Source organism: Numida meleagris, chromosome 3 (genome assembly GCF_002078875.1).
Source record: "Numida meleagris isolate 19003 breed g44 Domestic line chromosome 3, NumMel1.0, whole genome shotgun sequence".
In the NCBI taxonomy this organism is placed as follows: Eukaryota; Metazoa; Chordata; class Aves; order Galliformes; family Numididae; genus Numida; species Numida meleagris.
Genome location: NC_034411.1, coordinates 73,024,275 through 73,049,702, shown reverse-complemented (window position 1 = coordinate 73,049,702; position 25,428 = coordinate 73,024,275). Strand labels below are relative to the sequence as shown.

General features: G+C 40.4%; 1 protein-coding gene across 3 annotated transcripts in view; it reads left to right on the top strand.

The window, feature by feature from the left end:
• FUT9 (fucosyltransferase 9) overlaps positions 16,101-25,428 on the top strand; it is a 108,892-nt gene continuing 99,564 nt past the window's right edge. The window contains exon 1 of one of the 3 annotated variants that reach the window (XM_021392084.1): positions 16,101-16,213. The gene's annotated coding sequence lies outside the window, so the exon portion shown is untranslated. Of the gene's footprint in view, positions 16,214-17,230; positions 17,370-18,713; positions 20,459-25,428 lie in introns of those variants that run through there. The other 2 variants (XM_021392082.1, XM_021392088.1) reach the window with 2 other exon arrangements.

The following is a 25,428-nucleotide window of genomic DNA, read 5'->3' as shown; positions in this document are numbered from 1 at the left end:
TCTTGTTTCTTCAAACCAATAGCAGGGAGTCTGAAGCATACTGTTAACACCCTTTTACGTATATGTGACTACAGTTTCAATCTATTGAAATTCCTGCTGTGTTGCTTTGTGTTTAATCACAATCTTTATTGGCATTTATTCATTGTAACTATACGTTATTCATTTATTCACTTAAATGTTTACACCAAATTGAATATATATAACTGTAGCAACATCTTTTATGAGCAACAAATAAAAATTAAGCCTGCATGCATTGCATGTGCATATCTATTCAACAGATGCCCTGTTATTGTTTGATAGATATCTGTGCCAGAAATGAGCTAGAAGCATGTTCTGTTTTCCTGAAAAATAATTGGTCCTTAAAAGATTTTCAGTTTTCTGTTTATCAGATACACACACACATCTGCATGCATAAACCCATTTTAGAGTTAAACATGTCATTTTTATTTGCCACAGCCAGGATCCTGATTAGAAGGAAGCATGACGGTCATACTGTCTGCTAAAAGTCACACTACTTTCAGTGCTGTCAGTCATATCAACACAGTAGTACCAGTGTGTGCTGACAGAGAGTGCAGATGGCATTTCTAGTATTTCTGTCAAAAACCAGTACGTTCTTAATTCTAACTTCCTTGCTTTCCTTTTATTTTTTTCTATGCCAGTCTAGGATATAGGTTTCCATTTTCTGCTAGGGAAGAGAAAGGGAAAAGTTTTCAAGCCAGCACTTGTATTTATTTGGTTTTACTGAATTCAGCATTTGAATTCCTAGGATTAAGCCTGCGAGATGAGAATAAGCCACTAAATTCTATCTTGTGTGCTCTCAAGGAATCAGAGGTCACAGATATATTGTCTCCTTTTGAAAATAAGTATACACAAGCTGTTAAAACGATGCTTGTTCTCAAGGGACAGGGACTTGGCACACTACTACTAGTATCACTGAACATTCCCAGAAGACATGACTGGTTTCATTAACAGCAGGACGCCTTTTGTTCTTCCAGTCGGTGCTTCAAACTAACCACTGGAGAGAGAGCGTGCTACATCTCTAGTAATGAGGACCATGAATCACTTCTCTGCATGCATCTCCAGAGCCTTTCTCTTGCCACTGTCCTCTGGAAGGGAATCTGGGGATTGCTTCTGGTGCAATGCTTATCTGTGCCTGCAGCAGTCTGGCCCCTCATCAGAACAGAGGTGGTAGAGGTGCAGCCTTTATCTCAAGTTTTAAATGCTGAGTTTAAAAGAGGATTTTTGACCAAAAGAAAAAAATTAACAATCAAGAATCAGGAGCAGTCTTTTTGGTCAACAGCTGCCTCTTCAGGTGCTTAATTACAAAATTGCCTCATGGGAGTCACTTAAAGACCCTCTTTTCTGTCAGCAAAATTCCTATGGCACTCTGTTACTTCATTCTAAACAGCAATGAACAGTTCAGTTCTCTGTCTGTTTTCTTTTTAAAATGCAGTGGAACACACAAACACCTTTACTCTTCCTTAGCTGTGGGGTTCTGATCTAGGGCATATGCTCTAATCACACTGCATAAACCCACAAGAGGAGATACCCCTTATCATCTGAGAATCAACACACTCGTTTTGCATTGACCTTGGCCTAGAGACCGTACACATGAATTAGTACACAGTAAATTTGAGCACTGGAATAAATTTGGCCTGGAATAAATATTGAAAGGATTTGTATGAATAAGAGTGACATACTCACCAAAGACTAATAATAGTATGTCACATCATATTCTATACTTTGGTAGGAAAGACGGGACAGCAAATGAAGAAAGAAATACCAAAATCCAATGTGCCCTATGGTATTTTAATCCTTTACAAACTATTAAAAAAAAAGGACTGAAGTGATCTGTTTTCAATACCTAGACCCACAAAATGTTTTATCAGTGGACAAAGGTGTGTATAACCAGCTTGGATGTAGGCATCTTTACTTCACAAGGAAGGTGGCTTTAAGTCAATTTCTTCCTTTCTACAACTTCTTCTAATTGCCTTTGCAGTTCTGTATTCCGTGTTTGTGAATCCTGTTCTGGGGTACTCTCCTAGTCATTACATTATTTCTTTAATAATTGTGTGGAAAGTGTACTTACTTTACCCATGGCTGGGGATGTTGCTAAGTAGAGCTGAAAAGGTTGTTTGGCACACTGCTACACAGAGCTAAAATTCCCAGGGTGAGTCCCAACTTGAGACGATGGTGAAGTGGGAAAAAAAGCTCTTCAAAATAATATATCATGCAGTAATTTCAGACTTACAGAACTAATTGTAAGAATTATAAATTATTCAAAGTAATGATGCTAAGGACTTAAGTAGCAACTAACAGAACAAGTTACAGACTCATATTTTAAGGCCAGTAGGGACCATTCAGCTCATCTAGTCTGACCTGCTGCCTAGGACAGGACAAATAATTTCATCTAATAGTTCCTGTAGTAAAAAGAAATATTATTCCCTACAGTGCAAATTAGCATTACTGTGTCCCCTACTTTGTAGCTGAGGTAGAATGTAGCAGTTAAGAAGACATCCAATTTTCATCTAAAGGCTTCAAGTTTGTATAAACCTTTTTCCAAATACAAAGAAAAACCAACAACCGCTCAAACAAGAAAATACAAAGAAAACCAGTTCTCCATGTTGCTTCTCATTGGAAGGCAAAGAAACAGTAAACATAGTGCTTTTCTGAGTTACAAAACAGTGAGTTGCAGAAGAAGCTATGAGTCCAATGTCAACAAAAGATATATTTCCTTGTTTATTTCCTTAATTCCTCTATATATCACTGGGGTTTTAAGTAGGCTAGTTCTGGAGGCTGAAAAGGTTTTCCTACTGATTTCAGTCAATAAAGTTTGGAAATGTTCCAAAACCACTGAAACTAATAGAAACGTTTCATTGTCTTAAACATACTTTGGAGCCAACTCAATGTCTACAACATTCTCTAAAATATTGACCCACACAACAGTCTGTAAGATGTAGCCTTTATGACTAATTTCATACTTAGCAATAACTAAGTATTAAACTTAACGTGCATCTTGGAACTCAATTTAAATCCTACAATGATAAGGGAGAAAAAATTAACCTTAGCACAAAGTACATAACTGCAAAAAGAGCCCTCTTTCTGCTGTCATTAACACAGAAATAAATTAATTATCAAAAGAAAATGCTACAACAGTCTAGAACTGATCATACAATTGACCAAAATCATTTTGTAAATACATATATGCAACACATATATTATCTGAGTCTGAACTAATGATGGAGTGCGTTTTATATTAGCACTTCAATATCTCTCAGAAGACACACTGAATATGTCTTTGTCACAAAGAAGCAGTTTTGGGAATGCTTCAGAGGAGAATTTGGTCTATTGAAATGATGTTATGCGAGCCTTTATGTCCGAAAGTTCAAAAAAGCTGCCAGAGAAAATTGCTGAGGTCATTTAACTCTCTTCTAAAATTCATTCCAACAACAAGCTAAGAATAAATAGAGTATCAGAAGATTGGAGATAGCCTAGCAAAATCTAAGTACATGCAACAAACTGCTGACCCATTAGTTATCAAATCTTAAAGTTCAAATTTCAACTAACATATTGCACCTTTGTGCAGCCTTCCTCATCAATGGTTTGTGGTAGGATAGAGAGAAACTTCTATTGAGTGAATCTTTTCTATCACCCTAGCTTCAGTCCAGCATGAATAACTCGATATAGAAAGAAAAATAATTGGTACTAGGCACAGGGCTGTCTACCACTGATTATCTCCTCTATAGGGCGGTTTAAGAATTAAGTTACAAATACATGAATCTCAAAATCATTTTTGGTCTTGCTGATCAGCAAAAATTTCACCCATTCCAACTCCTTCTCCATCGGTAGCTTTAGATATGTCATAATTAGTAATGGTAGCTTAAAGGCTGTAATGTAGTATATTTACGGTAATTTCAAGTCAAACAAAAATACATTTGCATGCCTATATCCCAGGTTTGGAGACACCCAAACAGTCAGTAGGAAATGCCATGGAGAGATCATCAGAGCTTAGACGAGCTTGAAAATATTTATCCTGATGATATTTTTTATCAGAAATGCTTTATATTTTGGCAGTTTAGTAGAGTATGGCAGACCTAAATTGTTTCAGTGTGGAGTAATGTAGTTGGAAGAAAGATGAACCTTCATTTAATGTCAGTGTTCTGCAGTAAAATGACGGTCTTCTACTGAGATAAGGAATTTGACTGGTAACTGAAAACAATACAATGAGCACAAGCATCCAGAGGAGAGCTCACAAAGAATAAATAATGTTAGATGAATGTATATAGCAGCCGACATCCACACAAACACCTGTCTGCATGTTTTAATGATGCCGCTATCATCAGCCAGGAATCTAGCCAATCCTCTTTTGGGTTTCATTTGTGGAATGAATATTTTGCTGCTAAAATGTGTTAAATGCAGAGAAGAAAATGTTATCTTCAACCTTTAAAAAAAAAGAAAAAGAAAAAGAAAAAGAAAAAGAAAAAGAAAAAGAAAAAGAAAAACCTCAAGAAACAACAACAACAAAAAAAAAACCAAAAAGAAATACCAGAGTCGTCTCCAGCCCCTTCTATGAACAGATTAAAAAGAGGTGCATGAGATAGTCATCTCACACTTTCAAATTTTTTATACTTAGTTTTACAACATATTCCTAAGGGCTGAAATATCAGAACTTTACTTTACAGTTACACACCTAATACAAATTACACATAAAATATAAGTACTTTTTAACATTTCTGTACTGCATCTGCAATATCTGTTCATTACTCAAGAGTGGCACTTATTATATTAATTGTATGCTGCTGCAGCATAAGATGGTATACAGCCAATGCCATGAGCTGGAAACTATTTGATCCTAGCTCATTGGTTTGCTAGGGATTGTGTGATCCTGAGAGGTTTCACAGACTTGCAAGATTTGGAATATGTAGACATTTTAAAGAGTGCTTTGTGTTTCCTGCTGAGTGGTTTCCTACTGGTTGCATCAATCCACCAAGCTAATCAAATGACAGCAATAGGTAAGAGTCATTTAATTACTTTTAGAGACTGCTTTTTGCCCCGGGTATAGATAGGTGACTCCCAATGTCTTTAAAAGGAAGCACTGATGTGAGCCTGGGCCTAGAATCTCATTCTGTGGTATATGGTTTTACTCTCTTGTTTAAATATTTGGCTAGAATTCCAATTACCTATATAGTATTTTCAGTGTCTTCCTCTGTCTGCAGCAAAACTGCTTTGTCAAAATGCTCCATTAGCATCCTTCTGACCTCATCTCCCAAATACAGTTTTTCCAGTACTAGAGTATCCTCAGCGTACTGGAGGTGAACATCAAAAGAGAAAATTGTGCCATCCCACATGCAGACAAGACAAATCTACACCTGGAAATATTGATACTACAGATCCATCAAATCAGAGTATGCATGGTAGCGACACCTCAGAACCCTGCACATGTTGCATGGTTTCCACCTTCTAAAATCTTACAATGCTGACAGAGGTGCATGCCACATTATTACTAACGTCCAAATGGAAACATGGAGCTAGAGTCTGCCCATATCATGCCAAACAGACAACCACACGAAGATACCGCCATGGATTACTCTCCCCACTGTAAATTACCTAGCAAAGCCTTTCCTCCTCTCAGCTTTGTGATACAACTTGTATTTATTTATTAATTGTAAAGCTCTGAAAACTTTAGCCATCATTAGCCAAGCAATTAAGTCATTTCTTTGAGTAGTGACTTACAACTAAAGACTTGGGAAAAAAAACAAATCATTGTCTAGTTGGTGAGATATCAATTCTGCTTTGCAAATTCTATGGTAGGGATTTAATTCTTGACCATTCATAGGCAATTATTCAATATTTAAAATGAAAATAATGGAAATCCCATTATTCTTTCAGGATTTCCAGAGGTATTGCATTTGATGACTACTAGAAGCAATCCTAAGATATATACTGTATATCCTAAAATATTTACCGGAACTTGGACAGACCAAAAACCACACCTTCCTGTTCCTCACCACTAGTAATTGCATGGCTGTAGCTTTTTCACTAAAGTTTAAGCTCATATCTTCTAATTTTAGGCTCCCAAATGAGGTAAATGGTGTATACTTGTAGCCAAGTAAATACAGTATCACCTTGGCTTATGTCAGGCTTTTTAATAATTGCAAGGCCTCAGGACTGGGGCTTGTCAGACTCTGGACTTGCCTTTGTTGGTTGAAAGTTTTGCTTAACTTGTTTAGTAGAAACCACAATTGCCTAATGACCAGGTATGTATTTTAGCCTTGCTTACATTTGCGCTGCTAATTCAATTTCTTCAATAATGTTGATGTATTTCCTGTAAGTGATAGATACTGGCTACGAGTATTATTCTGGTAGTTAATCTGTGTAGAAAGAACTGTAGGCAATTCCAGAATAACACTGTGGTGTAGTGCAATGCAAGGATGCTGGCAAAAACCATGGAAGTGTGAACACAAGCCCAGAGGCTTCAGGGTTATACACAACTTGCCCATTATCCATTACTGATGTTTAAAGAAGTGCATCTTCTGGAAGTAGGTGAAACTCATTTTATGAGTCACAAAAAGAACAAGGAAACAAGTACCTGGCTTAAGTAGTACATAACATCTAAAGTAAATTCAGAAGTTGACAGTGAAGAACAATGAGGAAAGAGCTTGTTATTAGGAAACAAAACTAGCCCCAGACTTACACTTGGCTGGTGTGGAAAAAACTATCAATGTTACATTCCTCCTGTCCAAGGACTTGAGATTTTGAATATGGAAGTAATCCCCACGCACATGCCCATGTACACACCCTGACTGAAACCAATGACTTTTGGAGTTTAAGGGACAGTGGAAAACAGAATGTTCTTTTTGTACTGAATAGGTAATTTGGACTATGAATGACATACCATTGTAATTGATCTAATAATAATATCTTTGCCGGATTATGACAAGATGATTAAAATTGAAATTAAACTAACAATAGCTTTCTTTTGTTTGGCACATAAAGTACATTATCCTTTGCCCATTACAAGATTTTTATAATAATCAACTGCAAGATTGCAGGCAACCTCATTTCTCTATATAATCAAGAGAAATAATAAGGAAATGTTGCCTCCTGAAAGTCCCTTTGTATCGTTACAGATTGCAGATGAATCCCATGTTGATCAGATTCCTATATTAGAGGACTTAGTTTAGTGCCTAAATTAGCTGTAATGAATCTTCTCTCATTCTAATTTCCCATAAGCTTATAATACATCCTGATGGACTGAGAAAGAGAATGCTTTATCATGTATTCATAGAATCATAGAATCAGAATCACCAAGGTTGGAAAAGACCTCCAAAATCATCAAGCCCAACTGTCCACCTACCACCAACGTTGTCCACTAAACCATCTTCCTTACTACAACATGTACACATTTCTTCAACACCTTCAGCAACGGTGATTCAGCCACCTCCCTGGGCAGACAGTTCCAGTGCCTGGCCACTCTTTTGGAAAAGTTTTTCCTAATATTCAATCCAAACCTCCCCCGGTTCAACTTGAGACCATTCCCTCTAGTGTTATCACATGTTACCCAGGAGAAAAGGCCAACACCCATCTTGCCACAACCTCCTTTCAGGTAGTTGTAGAGGGCAAAAAGGCCTCCTCTAAGCCTCCTCTTCTCCAGACTTAACAATCTCAGCTCCCTCCTTATAGGGCTTGTGCTCCAGACCCCTCACCAGTTTCACTGTCCTTCTCTGGGCATGTTCCAGGGCCTTGATGTCTTTCTCGTAGTGAAGGGATCAAAATTGAAGTACTTGAAGTATGGCCTCAGCAGAGCTGAGTACAGAGGGACAATCACTTCCCTGCTCCTGCTGGCAACATTATTTCTGATACAAGCCAGATGTCGCTGGCCTTCTTGGCCACCTGGGCAAACTGCTGGCTCATGCCAGCACGCCTCCTTCCTTGCCTATCCCTTCTAAAGAACTTATAGGCATCCACTGCAGCACTCCAGCTGTGGGAGTTATCCCACCATATTTCAGTAATGGCAACTAAATCATAGTTGGCCTGCCACACAATGGATTCCAGCTTCTTCTTTTTGTTGCCCATGCTGCGTGCATTGGTGTAGATGCACTTCAGCTGAGCCATTTGCCTCATTCCCAGAACACAGAATTGTTCCCCCGGGCTCATCTCTAGTGAGCCTGGTTTTATCCCCTTCCCCGTTAGTTTAAAGCCCTCTCAAAGAGTCCTGCCAGTTCCTGGGCTAGGATCCATTTCCCTCTTTGAGACAGGTGAGACACATCTGCAGCTATCAGGCCAGGTGCCAAGTAAATTGCTCCATGGTAAAAAACAAACAAACAAACAAACAAACAAACAAACAACAACAACAAAAAACAGGAAACAAAATTCCTGCAGTGGCAGCAGCCTCTTAGCCACATATTTTTGAGATGGATTTTCCTGGTCCTCTCAGTATCTTGAAGTCCCATTTGATAACCCTCAAGCTTCTCTCAGTGACTTCATTGCTGCCACCTTGAACTATTAGTAAAGGGTAATAATCAGAGGGTCGAATCAGATCAGGAAGTTTTTCAGTAATGTCCCTGACCTGGATCTCAGGGAGGCAGCATATTTCCCTATGGGTAGGGTCTGGCTGATATATCGAGCCCTCCATTCCTCTCAGAATGAAGTCACCTACAATGTTTACCCTTCTTTCCTTCTTGATGGAGGCAGTCTTGAGGTGTGAAGTCCACCTCCTTGCCCTAGACAACCTCCTGGGTGGACCTTTGACCGCATCCTCACTTACCTGTCCCTTGAGATCCACAGCCTCAAACCTATTATGTAAGAACACTTGAGGAATCAAGATAGCTAGGGAGGGATTTTTCCTACATTGCTGATGAGAGACCTGTTTCCATTCCTCCATCTCTTAGGGCCCCTCTCTCTGCCCGACAGTGACAGGGCAGGTACTCCACCACTACTTGGGTTGTATCACCCTAGTGTCTTTCTCACAGGTATTGCAGGGAGTTACTCCACCAGTCTATCTCCTGCTCACACTCCCTGATGTTCTTTAATCTCTCCATCTCCTCCTTGAGCTCTGCCACCATGCTCAGCAGATCATGTACCTGCTCCACGTGGGTGGAACCCCTGCCACCCTTCACTGGCAACAACAGGCTCAGGCACTCCCTGCAGCCAGAGATATGTACAGCCACATTCTTGGGCAGGCAATAGGTCTGAGTCACCACATTCTTTTTGGCAAGATCTTTCTGCCTTGTGGAAACCATGGCTGGATTTGCAGTCTGGAAGGCAGTCTCCCAAGTGGGGAGGGGTAGTCTGCCCTCCTGCTCAAACTCTCTGCACAAATGCAATTCCTGACTATCTAAATTGCAGGAAAAAGACCTTAGCAACAATGCATGATGTAGTACACCTGATCATTTATTTTCCAGGAAGCTGATCACACTGAAGTGACCTATTGGTGACTGTTGACATGGTTCAAAGCAACAATGTGGATGAATGTTGACTAAAGCAAGATCGTTCACTTACTTCCAACATGATATTTCTTCATTGTGCTGTAAGGCAACATAGATTTTGCAGATTACAGTAAGAATTTGAAGCTAGAGAGTAAAAGGGAGTGGATAGGGATGAGTGGAAGAGATACAGGTAGATGAGTTCCTGGGGAACAGAGAGTGTTACTGAGTAAGCAGGTGGGTGTGGGGGGGATAATAAAGGGTATAGAGTGACTAGAAAAAAAACAACAAAGGTTAATGAGTGAAAGGAAAGTAAGAAGAAAGAAATTTTGGAAATATTCAACCCAAGACATAGGAGAGAATTTGTAAAATGCCGAGTATTCACATCCGCAAGCAAAGTATACTTGAGTTGTATACTGGATATAGAGCTGTAGCAACCACAGTATTCTGAAAACAAAGCCACCAAGGGCCATGTTTTTAAACATTTTAGGTACCAAAAATTTCAAAAATCATTCCTATGTGGATTTGCAAAAGGACCTGAAGATAATAATACTATTTTATATCATGGGGCTGTCAGGAAAATACACTGAGCTAAAGTTTTTAAAACATTACAAAATGAAGGTGAGAAAACTATTAAAACATCTGAAGTGTTGATTATGTGTAGATTTATCCCACAGTGCAGTGTCTGGATATTGTAGACAAAATACCGTTCAGGCTACCACTAGTCAGAAGAATCAGGTATGTGAAGACAATTTCAAGGGAAAAAATCTGTTCTTTTCTATTACTTTTAGGAACGTGTGATTGCAATTATATATATATATAAAGACATCCTTAATAAGTTCTTCCAAGTATGTGAGCCAAAAATTTACTTCAGTACCACCACAAGTGAGAACCATCATGAGACCTACTGTCCTGATTCACTATTTCTTTAATATCTCAAAAAGAAGTATAAAGGCAACTTGATTATGATCCCTAAGGACCTAGAAGATTTCTGATATGTCGGACACTTAATCTGACAGACAATAGCATAAGAAGATTCAGTTCTGGATAAGGTGGAGATAGAAGGATATACAGTAGTAGGAGGAGAAAAAAATAGCAATGGGGGCAGTTAATAATTGTTGCAGCTTACCTAGAGAAGTGGCAAATTTATCACAACCAAGTATTTAATACTTCATCGACTGAATTTCCAAAAGATAGAATACAAACAACAAATTTTGAGGCTAGATAGCAAAAGGGAAGAATTCTTCCCACAGAGGAACTATTACTGAGTCATACTGTCTGTCCTTGATATGCAGGCATCAGACTAAGTCAATGTTGTCTCATCCAGGCTAAAACCAAATTTTTTACGTGGCTGCCTTTCATGATCAACACATGCTATAACGTGTACAGTTACTGAACATGCAGCAAATGTCTTTGGGTATTATAGTGAGACTTTTTTTCCCCAGGAAAATTAATGATAAGTGATTATTATGCATCATTTTTATAATATTGTATATCTGCATTGCTGGCTAATGAATATAAATTAAAACACTGGCCTGGATTTCTATTCTATCATAAATTAAATAATAAACAGATCAAAGAAGAAGAAAAGAGTAAACTACAATTACAGAGTGAAAATTGTTTACATTCTGGAATATGCAATGGCATTTCTGTTTTCTGCTTTTGTTGTCATTTGCTTGCATTTGTTTTCAATGTCATTATTTCAAAATGAATGAAGGTTTCAGATGTTCCAAAGACTATATTCCTTATCAAGAGTAATACAGAGGATAGGACTATATTTGGTAACTTTTTTCCAGCATTAAACATAGAGAAAAGAATATTTAAATAAATGTCATTAATTTTGAAGAAGTTGTATCCCTTTATATCAATCATGAATTCACATCCTAACTTGCATGTTCCTATAACTCAACACAGCTAGAAAGTCTTGACAGAGAGCAAGACACTACTTTGGACACGCAGTCTGAGATAGTCCTCTCACAGTCACATGATTCAAATTAATTAGAGACAGTATGTGTGTATACGATATTATTCAAGTATAGGGGAGCCAGCAGACTGTAGTACTACTGTCAGTACAGGGTTTGGAGCTGACACATATAGCCATAAGGGTGGACCATGATGCTGTTATCCTACATACTGTAAAATGTAAGAACCAAAAGATGATTTGTGAGTTCAAAAAGCTTATGGTTCTTCCAGACAAAAGAATGAAGTCGGGAATGTTACAGAGGAGGTCAGAACAAAGATAGAGGTCTATGATTAATCATTAGCGGTTGTAATGGTTAGTGGATAAAAACACTCAGAGAGAATAGGATTGACTCTCACAAGGGTAAAAAGACTATTAAAGCTTAATATGTCCCTTAAAAGATACTGTATAAAAGGTTACTATGGAGTTGAATGCTTTGCTTGCCTCCATTAGATAATGACACCATGCTTCAAATAGAAAGCATTCATTTTTTCAACACCTTAAGTTTGCGCACCCAAACTGGGCTCTAACATGAAATGAGAGAAGTCTACTCCCCTCAGTGTTAGCAGTGAGAATTGCCAGACAACTTTGGGTTCTCAGGTATTTTCTTCCAAGTATGCACTCAGCATTTCCAGCATTCTGCTGTCTGTGTCAATCTGAAATTCAACCGTGCCTACGCTGTAGACTTCTGCTGGCGTAGCTTTGTGAGCAGCTGTTATGGCAGTATCTTGGTTCCAAAAGTTCCTGTTACAAACTCACATGCATTCAAAATAAAAACAAACAAACAAAAAATTTGGTCTATTTGTTCAGCTGTTTATCTTGTTTGACTCAGAGGTAATCAGTCTGTAGTATTGTAGTATATAGCTTTCACAAGATAAGTTGTATCCTCACTAGGAAAGAATTGCTGCTATGGCACAGTGGTATAAGAATACTTCTAAATCACTCCTATTGAAGACATGGTTTTTGTTGAACAGCTCTGTTGATACATGAAATAGACTGAAGTTTGCAGAGAGTTGTATTGTCTTGGTTGCACTAGCCAACGTTGAAATAAATTGGTGCATTCTTTGTTTCCAAAATCACCAGATTTGATATTGAAATATTAAAGAAACAAATCTGTTGATGTTGCTATGCTCTTTTTTCCCCCATGTTAAGCTTCATACTAGTACACCACTGCTGGAATATATATGAAGTATCAACAATGTAATACTGGTGCACAAGACAGGAGGCAAGGCGGGAGAAATCCATAATTAGATTTTTCTCAGTACATCCATCTTCATTTATCCAAGAGGCTAAAGTCATTATTATTTACTCAAAAATCTCCTTGGAGAGTAGAACTGTAAAGATTTACTGCATATTATGAGAATCTGTGAGTATATTGAAGTTCCCTAGTTCAATTATTTGTCCCGTTTACATTTGATTAAAGTAGGAAGAAAGTTATACCAGCACCTATACATTTGGTTTCTGATGATATTTTCCCTCTTCTAAATCTGCCTTCTAATTCAGAAGGGGTAAATAAATTCCATTTCTCCCTTCATACCTTTTTTTTTTTTTTTTTTTCCCCACCAACTGATATAAACTTACATGGGATGGATAGTCATCATTAGGGAAGTTGTATACTTCAAAGCCATCTTTTGACTTCAGTGGAGATCAGGGCCTGGATTCAGCAAAGCACATCTCTCTTGTAGATGGTGGTAACCCAGAGCAGTTTGGGTTCTCAAGTTAAGCCCTTGCTGTGTCCTTTGCCTGTAAAAGCAATACACTTTTTTAGAATCAATCCTATAAGCCATAGTGCAAAGGCATTTAATCTTAAATTGTAAATCTGTATGTCCCATATAATATCAAACTGCTGTTTACCAAAGATTCTTACTAAAAAAAAAAATGGCACTATGCACACACACACCACGCTACAATTTACAATAGATTACTTAATCTCAATTAGTATTCATTTATTTCTTAATAAATCATACTGAACAAGAAAATATTCTGTAAATATATCAAAGCTTTAATAAAGCCTACTAGCTAAGCTTCCATATAGAAGATATTTTTAAAAGTACTTTGTTTTCTTCTCTCCAAAATGAAGGCATTAGTACTTGCTGTAAACGTGGCTCAGGCTGGAAACTTATACTGGAGTTGAATGTATTCAACCTTCCATAAAACAAACATACAAACAAACAAAAAACAAAACAAACAAAAAAACTAAGACCACACAGTTCTTTCTGAAATTCAAATATTGGTAGCATTTTATGTTATTTTTTCTCTCAATCATACCTAAAACCTCAGCCTGGGTTGGTGCCTCATTGCGCAATGCAGCCCCTTGTTTAGATCCAAGATCCTACTCCACATCCCACAGCCATGCAATGGGCCACTGCACTCATCGAGTTTAGTAAGGCTCATTGCACAGCAATGGGTGCTGGCATCAGTCAAAACAGTTGTAGAATCAGGGCCAAGTTTAAGGCAAACCATAACTAATGATCGTCATGAACAGTAAAACAAAGGATGATAGATTTTTAAAAGACGCAGTTAACCCCAATGCCAACAGTCAATTACAAATAGGAAAATGCACACAGAACTCTCATGAGCATGTGTTCTGAGCCATACAAAGTGAAATGCAGATGGAAAAGGCAGCCCTGCCTCTGCAGTCAGTGGTAGGACCATCTTGGTACGGAGACATGCGACACATGTTCTAGTACGGCGTATGTGTTTTTACTAGAACTCCAGGTGTTTGTTGATGTGTGTTCTTTAAAAGCATGCCTGAAATAATTATTCAGATTGCATTAATTAAAAAAAGAATAACTCATTTTTCCCCCCACAATTTTGGTAAATATCTACATTTGGGCTTAGGGAGCTGTATTGGAAAGGGATTGTTTGGGTTTGTTTTATTTTTAAACATTTTCTGCTTCTTTTGACCTTTAAAATATTCTGCTTAAAATGTTATGTCTGTATCTGCTATTTTTTTAATTTTAAAATTTCTATTAATATCCACATTTTTCCCCTTATTGTGAATGAAACCTTTTATCAAACCGCACTCTCTGAAAATAATTTTGAATCATCAGAAAACAACATAGATGTATTTCCAGATAAAGGTAGCGAGCTCAGCAGCCATATTTTGCAAAGGCAATTTATGTGGCAATACTGTAACCTCAAAAGGCTTAAATTTTCTCTCCAGTAGAAAAAAAAAAAAAAAAAAAGGTCGTTACCTCTCCCACACAAAGAATTTGTAGAAAATATGCAACCTTGTATCTAGGAATAAACCAGCTAACAACAGTGACATTGAAAAGTGAGTGTTAATGTTTGTATTATTTGTAAACAAAATCCTGACATAATATGAAACAAACAAACAAAAATCTTACCAAATCCTTATTTGGAAAACAACAGGAATATATAAAGTATATACATGAAGAGCATGCAAGTATCCCCAAGAATCTGAACATAGCCCTGGAATTTTTTGAAAAACTGACACTTTTCCAAAAAAAAAAAAAAAATCACCTTGGTGAAAGAAAGATTTTCTGTGGGTATATATATGTTCGCTTTGATGCCGCTTAAATTTGGAGTCAAAGCTACTGGAGAGCTTAAGTCATTCACCCGAGACCTCTGTGGTTCATTTCCTATTCTGAATCCCAGAGAAAAAGTCTTCACCCTCGGTCTCCCATTTCTCAAGAATTGCCCTAACCACCAGGCTCCTGTTACACTGCTGCAGTCATTCACATCTAGCTACAGAGCAGAAAAGGGGAAAAAAAACAAACAAACAAACAAAAAAACAACCCACAATAAAACCCAGCTATACTAAAGACTGCATTAAGTATGCTTAAAACCTGTATTAGCTACACTAAAAAATATTAACCCAATGTCTGTGAGACTTATACTATATGAGCTCTTACCCAAAAGTGTCATTTCATGCACAGAGCACAAATATTACTCTTTTCCAGTTTCCCTCACCTATCCTGACTCATCCTGGCCTGGAGCCCTCTCTGGAGAAGGCAGAAAGGAGAAGGGAGACAACCAGTACATAATCCCAAGACTGAGACCAACGAAGAGAAAAGTTCTGAAAGATTAATTTGTTAGTAACTTACTTCTGAGCAGCATTGAAGCTGAGAGTCCTACACTCATGGGCTTTACAAACATCCAAAATTGTGTTAAGTGTTTCACAGTGCCCCTTTTCCCCTCTCCTTGCCTGCTGTGCCTGGTGGTTGCAGGGTTTGGTCTGAGCCTATGGAGAGCAGATATCCTCCAGCTGGGGGCTGTGATCTGCCTCCCATTATATATTTCTATCAGCAGCTAGAGGAGAGCAGAAGCATGTCTCCATGTTTCTCTCAACAGTTTTATGAGAAAGATGCACTTACTAGTAATTATTCTTTTTTCCCAGGCATTTCTTACTAGCTCTAAAGAACAGAAGCACTCAGAAATACCTTCATGCTGACAGTGAGTTCACAGTGGTTTGAAGCGAATCCCACCATGGCTATAGATGTATTTGTACTGTCTTCGGTGCACTCAAGGCCAGGCCTCTCCTTGGAGTCCACCTGTTAGAGGCACAGACCTGTTCTCTCCGTGACTGAAGCCTGTACAGCAAATCAGCACTTTGAAATGTGGAGCTGTGTGGAAATCCACCCAATCTCTCTCTTCCCCGGTCTCACAAGTGGGATCTGCTGATACCTGCACAGTACAGGGCAGGGTGGAAGAGCACCATAAGTTAATAAGGTACAAGCAATTCGGAGACGTCTCAGAGGCTGACACTGGGGAATCGGATGTCTGCACTGAACGTCCATTGAATTGTGTGCTGGAGGGCTGATGAGAGGAGCACCAATAAGCCTCTGAAAGCACTGCCTGGCAGGTAAGGCTACAATGCACTCTGATGGGGAGTGCCATGTCTTCAGTGCCGCTCTGTCTTTTCCCTGGACATCCTCAGAGCAGTGTATCAACATTATATAATGCAGGGAGAGTTCAGCACGGGGATAAGGAGTTGATAGCCAGCTCTCGGTGTGTCTGTTTATGTGACAGACATGATTTACTGTTCTCCCGTTTACACGATGCACTCGGAGCTGTAGTTTCATTTATTTTTAATGTCAAAATAATTATACTTGAACCTAAATAAACATCTGGAAAGTCCTCCAGGTTGCAGGAGCAGCCTTGAAAGCCTGCTTTTAAGAACTCCTCCAGCTTGGGGTTTGTTTCCCACACAGTCAGTGATTATTGCACTGTGTTTTCCTCCTATTTACCGCCTTTTTCTCCTACCACAACACGGTTCTGCTTTCTCCAGCCGGGTGGGTAAAAAGAAAGGAGGAAGAGTGCGACGGGTGAGCGCTGGGCTCGCTCTTCCCATCGGGACCGAGGGGAGCCGGGAACCCTCTGCCCTTCAGAGGGGCCGCTCGCCCTTCCCGGGGGGCGCTGCGGGGGCGCGCCGGAGGGGCAGCAGCGCACCCGGGGCCCCGGGGGGCTCTGGAGCCTGTGGCGGAGCGGGGATATCCGGAGCAACGGCAGCTGCCGGCCGGGGAGGGGAAAGGGACGGGGGAATGGAGAGAAGAGGTATGAGGGGATGAGGGATAACGGGCGGAGGGATGGAGGGGCGAGAGAGGGAGGAATGGAAAGATGGAGGGAGGGAGGGAGGGAGGGATTCGGGTTGGAGGCACGAGGGACGGAGAGATGAGAAAATGAGGGCTGAGAGCCGAAGGTCTGGCGGGCCGCGGGAGCGTGCGCCCGCCTCCCCAAGCTGCTCCCCCTCCGCTGCGCGCCCCCGCGCCGCTCCCCGCCTCCCCCCGCTCCGCCGCCGCGCGTGCCCGAGCCCGGGGCTGCCTCTCCGTCGCATCCTCCTCCTTCTCCGGCGGCGGCGGCGGCGGCAGCGCCGGGGATGGGCAGCGAGAGCGCGCCCAGGAGCAGCCCGGGCCCCGCCGCTCCCCGCTGCTCCCGCGCCCGCTGCTGCTCCTGCCCCGCCGCCCCCCGCGCCCCGGGGGCAGCGCCGCCGCGCTACCCGCAACCCCCGCCTCGGACGGGTGAGTCACGGGGCCCTGTGCCCCCCGCCCCAAAAAACACCTGCCGTGCCTCCCCCCTCGCCGCTTCGCCACCCATCCCGGAGCGGCCCCGGGAACGCTGAGGGGGACGCGGTGCGGGGGGGCACCGTGCTCCGCCTGCTCCCACCCCCGGGGAACGGAGGGTCCCGGCCCGGGTTTGAGCCCTCCCGCGGGGGCTGGAGGTTCGTGGGGCAGCGAGGGTGACCCCGGTGCTGCGCGGGGGCGGCGGGGGAGGGGGCAGCCGCACGGTGCCCTTCCCGACCCCCGCTGCCCCTTCCCATGGGGCTATCTCGCACATACAGATACCCCGACATCCCCCAGTGCCAGGGTCGGGAGCCCCCCCGTAGCCCGAACCCCCAGCACGGGCGGCTCGGCGGAGCGTGCAGCGCCTTAACTTTACCAGGGGACCATTTTAAGGCGGTTTGGGGGGAGATGAGCTAGCCCGGCGCAGCTGGCTGCTGCCCCGCAGCCGCAGCCCGGGGCCGGGGAATGGTCCCGGACACCCCCCCCCCCCAAGGCTGTGCGGGCGCAGCAGAGCGCGGGGCGGCTGCGGCTCTGCGCAGTCCGGAGCGGCCCCGGGAAGCGCGGGGCACTACTCGGCGCCCGGGTGGACTCTCCCTCTTCCAACAAACGAATAAATATATGAGGTCGGTTGTGGAGTGGGAGAGGGAAGGAGTCTGTGCCTGTTTTCCTTTTGCTGCCCAGAGCAGAGAGTGCGAACGCTGAGGATGCTGTGACTAAAGCGCGGTTTCTGGTTTTCCGCGTCATGATGCACACGGCTGGTTGTAGGGAGTGTAGTAACTATCCGTATCCCAATAGTTCCCTGCCGAAAGGGTTGTTATGGCAGCAGCGCTTCCCCATTCTTTTATTTAGCATCTCTGGCTCAGAGTAATGTTAAAGACCTGGAAACTGCCTTGAAGAAAAAAAAAAAAAAAGAAAAAAGAAAGGGCAACCTCTCACCTCTTTGCCAAATGGCCAACAAGTATGAATACAAGATTTGCAGTAAATCTTCACTCCTTTCTCCAGAAGCTGGTGCTCTGATAACACTTAAGACTGAAGGAGTCTCTGGGGGAAAAGAGTCTTTTTTTATTATTATTATTTTTTATTTTTTTTTTAGAAGGGGGTGGTGGGAGCGGGATGGAGGGGCACCGTTCCTGCTTTCTGTTAGATTTTGTTGAAGTTTTTGAATGGTTTTGCAGGTTATTTTTTTCGATTGCTTTTTTTTTTCCATAGCATTCTTTCTCAGTTACAGAGGACTCCTTAGTCCTGCACTGCTCTGGGTAAAGAGATTAAAGTAATTCTGCATACAAGAAGCAGAGGAAGACTTGTATTTCAATAGATGCAGCTTTTCTCTACATTTTACAGGATGGTGCGTTTTTGTTTCACAAAACAGAAAGGAATCTGTGTGAGACTCATCAGAAAGCTTTCATCACACCTTAACTGCTGCGGCTGGTGGCAGTCTGAAACAACAAGACTTAGACGTTATTATGGAAATAAGTTCTTCCGACACTGGTCATGATCTGCCCATCCCCAGTCAGACCACAGAGAGTTGTAAGGGAAATGCTTTGGTTTTGATTTCTGCTTAATTCAATATATTCCAGAAACAGTGGTTAAAACATGATTAGGATTAGGACTGGTGCTAAAAACGTAAGACATTTTCAGAGGGCTGTATTACCTCACAGTTCTTAATCTGCAGCTGTGAAGGGATCATTTGATGTCTTCAGCTGGAGTTTGCTTGCGTTGAGGTTGAGCAGTGAATAAGGACAGCAGGACTTCATCCTGGAGGCACTTGCATCTTTGTTTCCAGCAGACTTTTTGCAGACTGATATTGGTGCTGCAAATAAAATGTAGTCAAATGGTGATATCTTGTTTCCAGTTGTACATTTTTGCTGGTAGTGAGACAGCAACACAAGTCTGGAACTGCTCATTTAAGAGTAAAGAAAAATACTGTTCTATAAGATTCATTGTGTTCAGTGCTGAACTCAGTGCTGAAACAGACAAGGTGCAGGTTAAATAAGTGAACTAAAACAGCAGAGTATAAGTGATTCGTAACTAATTTTCATTGCTTGTAGTGAGTACAGACAATCTTGTCATCTTCCTATCACAATGGAAACACTATACAAGGGAAATGAAGCGCAGCAATGTATATTTTTAATGACAAACTGATCTCTTGAATAAACCTCAGAAATTCCTGAGGGAACGCAACTACAGTTCTTGTTATAACTGTGGTCATGATTCTGATCTCAGACAAATCAGTATGAGATTCTCCTCAGACGTTGCTGTGAGCTGAATCAAAGACATTTTTGCTAACCATTTTGAAGGAACCAGGATGTGAAAAGATCATTTGTATTTTTCCCCATTGCCGTAGCTGGAAGCATTTATTTTATGTCTGGTGTGGAATATTCCAAGCTTTACCCTTCTCTGCTGCAGCTGAGCCCATAGTTCATACCTGTCCAGACAGCTCAGCTGAAATAATTATTGTGAGAAATAATAATGTATGTATAGCTATGAGCTCTTTCACTGGGCCCTACCAGTTAAATAATAGTCATGTTTTTTGGCAAAAAGGCTCAGATTTGACTGATATTTCCATATCTGATACCAGTAAAATTTTACCTTAGGTTGAAATAGAATGTTTCTTAAAATGGCATTATTTGTTTTATGGTTCTGATATTAAAAGAGCTAGCTGAATTTAATCAAGATGAAGAGCAGATGTTTCCAACTTTAGTGAGTAAAAAATATCCTTAGTGATTTAAAAATAAACTGAAATTGTAACGGAGAAAAAGGAAATTTGGTCACTCTAGAAAGGGTTACACCTGAAATTGATACAAATGAACCAAGAAGTTGCACTTGTTTAATATTAAACAGAGGTAAAGTGGGACAAAACCAAAAGCTGGCAGCACCATCATAGGAAAATACACAGCATAGACCCTGGAAGACTGTTGTAAATATTGCCCCAAAAGTTTCGACTTTAAGGGTCTGACTTGAGGACTGGGAATCCAATGGAGAGAGTCCCACTGACTTCAGTAAGCACACGTACCTGCATTGTGTTGTTAAAGAAGGAGCAGAAAAAGGTAAGCTGATGAAGTAGATACAAGGATGCTGTCAAATAGTTGCTAAAACATATGGAGAATGTATGGTTTTCTTCATTTAGGAGCAAGTCCTAGCTCCACAGAAGCTGATTTGGAATCTTGCCATTGATCTCACCAGGGCCAAAATGTCATCCAGAGAATTATGTTTCAAATGACTTTTGAAATACGTTGTGTGTTATATTTAATCTGGTTTTAATTTGTGTGATATTCTATTAAAATGAGGTTACCTTTGCCAAGCTTGAGTTATTAATTAGTTATTAGCGATCATTTTCCCTTTCCTTTTCAATTTTTTAAATGTCAGCTTTTCAGAAATGGCAAGAAATACAAAACAGTCTTCTTGTAAGAGTGCACTCATAAGCTGAATAATTCAAAACCTGTACTGTCATTGTGCAATCAAATTTTTAATATGATGCTGTCAGAGTCATAAAATAAGAAAATCAAATGTGACATCATAGAAGGCAATGTATATAGTTGACATGACATCTGGATGTTTTAATTTCCCCACTTTAAATTTAGTGGTTAATGAAGACAGACTCTTCTTCCTTTCCTCTGAGGAAGTTCCTAATATAACATGTTAAATGTTCAGGAAAGTGATGTGTATATTTTCTTAAAAAGAAAAGTCCCTCACGTAAAGGAAACAAATTAACCGAGGAGACAGTTTTAAAGCCTTCACTGGGAAACACAGAACTGAGATAATTTATAGCTGGTGAGGAAAACTATTGTCATTTATGTTTTCTACAATATAGTAGGTATGATCTTGACAAAGGACAGCTTATTAACTATTTCTAACTAGGTGTGTACCTCTGCATAAAAATGAGATTGATATACTCAACTCGCTCAAAAAAAAAAGCATTTATTTCTGTGGAGTTTTTTTGTTTGTTTGTTTGTTTTGGTACTGGCTTTTCCCTAAATCAAGGGCATTACATGCTAATAAAAAGGTGCCAGACAGGCAGAAATAGAAAATGAAGCTCTGTTTGTGCCCTACATTTGTGGAGCAGAAAGAGCAGCAATGCCACACTGTCCCCACACTGCACTGCTACTTCAGCCCTGCTTTGCTGGGTGGGGACCAATACTTGATATTGCTCTAAGTGGTCAGTCTCTTGAGGAAACTTGCCTGGAAATGGGTCACAAAATGGGTTTTATTTGTTAGTCCCCATCTCTGCCATCCTCAAAGAAACCAGCCCTGATTGTGAATCCGCTTTAGCAGAGGTTTCGGACTAGACCATCTCCAGACGTCCCTTCCAACTCCTACGATTTTGTGATTCTGTGTCTCTATGGGTCCTGGCCAGATCCTGTGAGGAGCTCAGCTCCTCCGCACTGGTGCTTTTGAAAGCTCTGATTGCATTCCAAGATCCTCTAAGAAGTGGAGTGAAATAACCAGTTCATCTCACGCAGCCACAAACCAGCTTTCAAATCGCAATGATTTTCCATCACGACTGCATGTTGGCTGTGTTTGAAACAGTGAACTTGAGGTGAAAGGCTCCAAAAATGTGATTACCACTCCCCGAGACATTTAGTCCTTCAGGAATATCTTACTGAAAGTACACATTTCTATTGCACAACCTGGAGCAGAGTGAAATGAATCAAATAACACACAAATATTTTTCTTTTATTTAATTTTTTTTCACACTATTTCTTCTAATTATGTAGAGAGACTGTTAATGTTGTCAGATGTTTGGTTCTGGAACACATATCTAATCCATGAACAAACAGCCTCATACTTGTTCATATTTCTTTACCACATCATGCTACATTTTGATCTGTCAATAGGCAATGATTTAACCTGGCTAAATTAACACATTCCAACACTAATGCTTTATTTCCTTCCTGATTTCTACCACTTGAAAGCAAGAAAAAAAACCTAAACAAATAACAAAGAAACATCTATTATTGCAATAATAAATTGCAGCATAAACCTACTGTGTAAGTAAAGCTACTGAACTTAAAAGAACGCACCAGCTGAACACTGGAAATATACTTTTGTATATTTAGGTGATAATCCAATTGGTCAAAGCTCTATTGTCTTTTCTGCAGATGTCTTCCTCCTTCTAGTTTATCCAGGACAGCAGCTACAGCAGTTTCAAATGGAAAAAGTGTATTAGAACTGAACATGCAGGAAAGCCTTATTTCCTATTCCAGTGTTAGAAGAGAAATAAGAGGCAGGGATCTATGCAGTCCAAACCTTGAAGAACACAATGATGTAAAACATATACTTCAAAGCTGGTTTTTTTTTTTTTCATTTAGCAAATGAGTGTTGATTTTTAGTTAAATGCAGAATATATTTTGAAATTTTGTATTTATCTAGGACCTTTGTTATAGTTTTATTTACCTAATTTAAAAAGTCCAGAAAATATTTTCTGCATTTTATTTGTATATTGACTTCCAACTCAAAGCATCTAGATAATATTAAAACATTATGCATCATTTATCATATTAAAATGCACAAATTGAAAATTGGAGCAAATGACAAACATAGACTTCTTTGTGATTAGCAAAACATGACATCAAATTTTCTATAAAGCTTATAGAAATTGCTGGCTAATGTTCTTTAATGGTTAGGTGAGTGATGCTCAAATATTCTTTAAGAAAATAACTAAAAATCATAATATAGCCCAGATTAATTGCAGTCGTCTAATACATGGTGCTGAACTATGATTAAAGTTGATGATTTAAACCACGATGGTTGAAATCTATCTATCCTTAGGATAAAGTAATCACTAAGCATAGTTTACATTTTTGTCTTGGCATTTCTGAACAGTTCCTCCTGCAGCTTTTTTTACCCATTTTTTCACCCCAGATGGAGCCATTGGGTAGGAGTTCAAAACATTTTAAAATAGCTTCTAAATAATTAAGCAGTCTTATCTCTCTGTATTTTCAAAGGGTTTCTTCATATGAGTCACCACAGCTTAGGAAGTCAGGTACCAACAGCATACTCAGAGCAGACTTCTAACCAAGGGCAGATGGATGCAGGTGACACATAGACCATGCCAGACACCACAGGGTGAAGGAAGCTCATGAGGCGTCAAAGCCAGTTCTCTCTACTTATCAGGGTGATATTTCAGAGCTTTTTGAAATTACAAAATTTGTGTCCTTTTGAAATGAATTAGAAGTCGTCAGAAAAGTCTTTTCCCCAGGTTGTTTCAGATAGGCTTAAATGTTCAAGTTGGGCTTTTAGAATATTGTAATATACATCCCAACAAACCAGAAGCCATTTGAATATTTCCTTTATTTGATTTTCCTTCAAAGCAAGGCTAGCAAAAATAGTTCAGTTACATGGAGCACTGTTATATCAGTGGAACTGTGTATTCCAACATAATAGGATTTCAGAGAATTTTCTTCAGAGGCTTTAATTACAGAATAAGAAAGATCTTCCTTGAAACTAAGACTATGCCAAATGAAGGAATCAATCCTGAAATCATTTCTGTGTATGACAAGTTCTGTGAATGCGTGTATTCCAATAAATTGGCTGACTGTGTATGCCATGTTATTCTTGTGATAAGCACTTGAACTTTATTAGAATTAAGTCCTCACTACTCTTTGGCAAAGCAGTGGAAGCACTGGCTTAGAGGGAAAGAGTTATGGAAAATCATAAACTTTTGAAACTAAAGATTTGAAATAGGAAATACTTTATGATCACTAGCACTGAATATTGCATTTAAATGGAATGGGAGAACATCCAACTACACTTAGAAATCATTTAAGTTATTATTATTGCCTGTATCGTTATGTTTGGAACAAAATTTATCAACTAAATAGCCAAGGCTATCAACCTAGGCTATCCTGATTTTACAATCTATTTAAACTGGCAATACAAGATTTTCATAACTAACTGCTTAAGACTGTTATTCAGCAGTTCTAAATACCCATAGTTTAAAGGCCAGCATTTAAGTGTAACAAAGTAAACTTGCTCTGACACAAATGCTAATTGGTTTCTTGCAAACTACCACAGTTTTTATACAACACTGTTTAGCTGGATATAGAAAGAAAATGTGGTAGTATCCAGCAAATGCTATTTTGGAGCATAAGAAACTTGCTAATTCTAGAAGTTGAAATAATTAGGAGAGTTTTAAGTGAGAAGACTGCCCCAAACATTTGCTTCAACCATCTATGCTAAGAGACAACTGATGTCCTAATTGAGATATTAGCACTTGGATTAGGGTTGCAAGCAAGGAACTCAGGCAAGGAACCAAGCTTCACTTCCTAAAGATCTCCAAGCCTCCCCCATGACTGCTCAATGGCCACCATACCTGCACAGTGTTCAATGAAGATTCCTAGGGGACAAAAAACAGTATTTTAAGTATTTTGGCAGTTAGGGTCATATAACTACATAAAGCATATTTTCTTCAGGCCTTATTGTATCAGAAATAGTGTTGCCAGCAGGAGCAGGGGGGTGATCATCCCTCTGTACACAGCACTGGTCAGGCTGCACCTGGAGTACTGTGTTCAGTTTTGGGCCCCGCACTACAAGAGAGACAATGAGGCACAGCAGCATGTCCAGAGTAGAGCAGAGACAAGTACACCCTTTGCTGGGTAAGGAGCTGGCTGGAGGGCCGGGCCCAGAGAGTGGTGGTTAATGGAGTTAAATCCAGCTGGCGACCTGTCACGAGTGGTGTTCCCCAGGGGTCAGTACTGGGGCCTGTCCTTTTCAGTATCTTTGTTGATGATGTGGATGACAGCACTGAGAGCACCCTCAGTAAGTTTGCAGATGACACCAAGCTGGCAGGAAGTGTCAATCTGCCTGGGGGTAGCAAGGCCCTACAGGGAGATCTGGACAGGCTGGATCTCTGGGCTGAAGCCAGCGGGATGAGGTTCAGCAAGACCAAGTGCCATGTCCTGCACTTTGGCCACAACAACCCCAGGCAATGCTACAGGCTTGGGGCAGAGTGGCTGGAAGACTGTGTAGAGGAAACGGACCTGGGGTTCTTGGTCAATGCTCAGCTGAGCATGAGCCA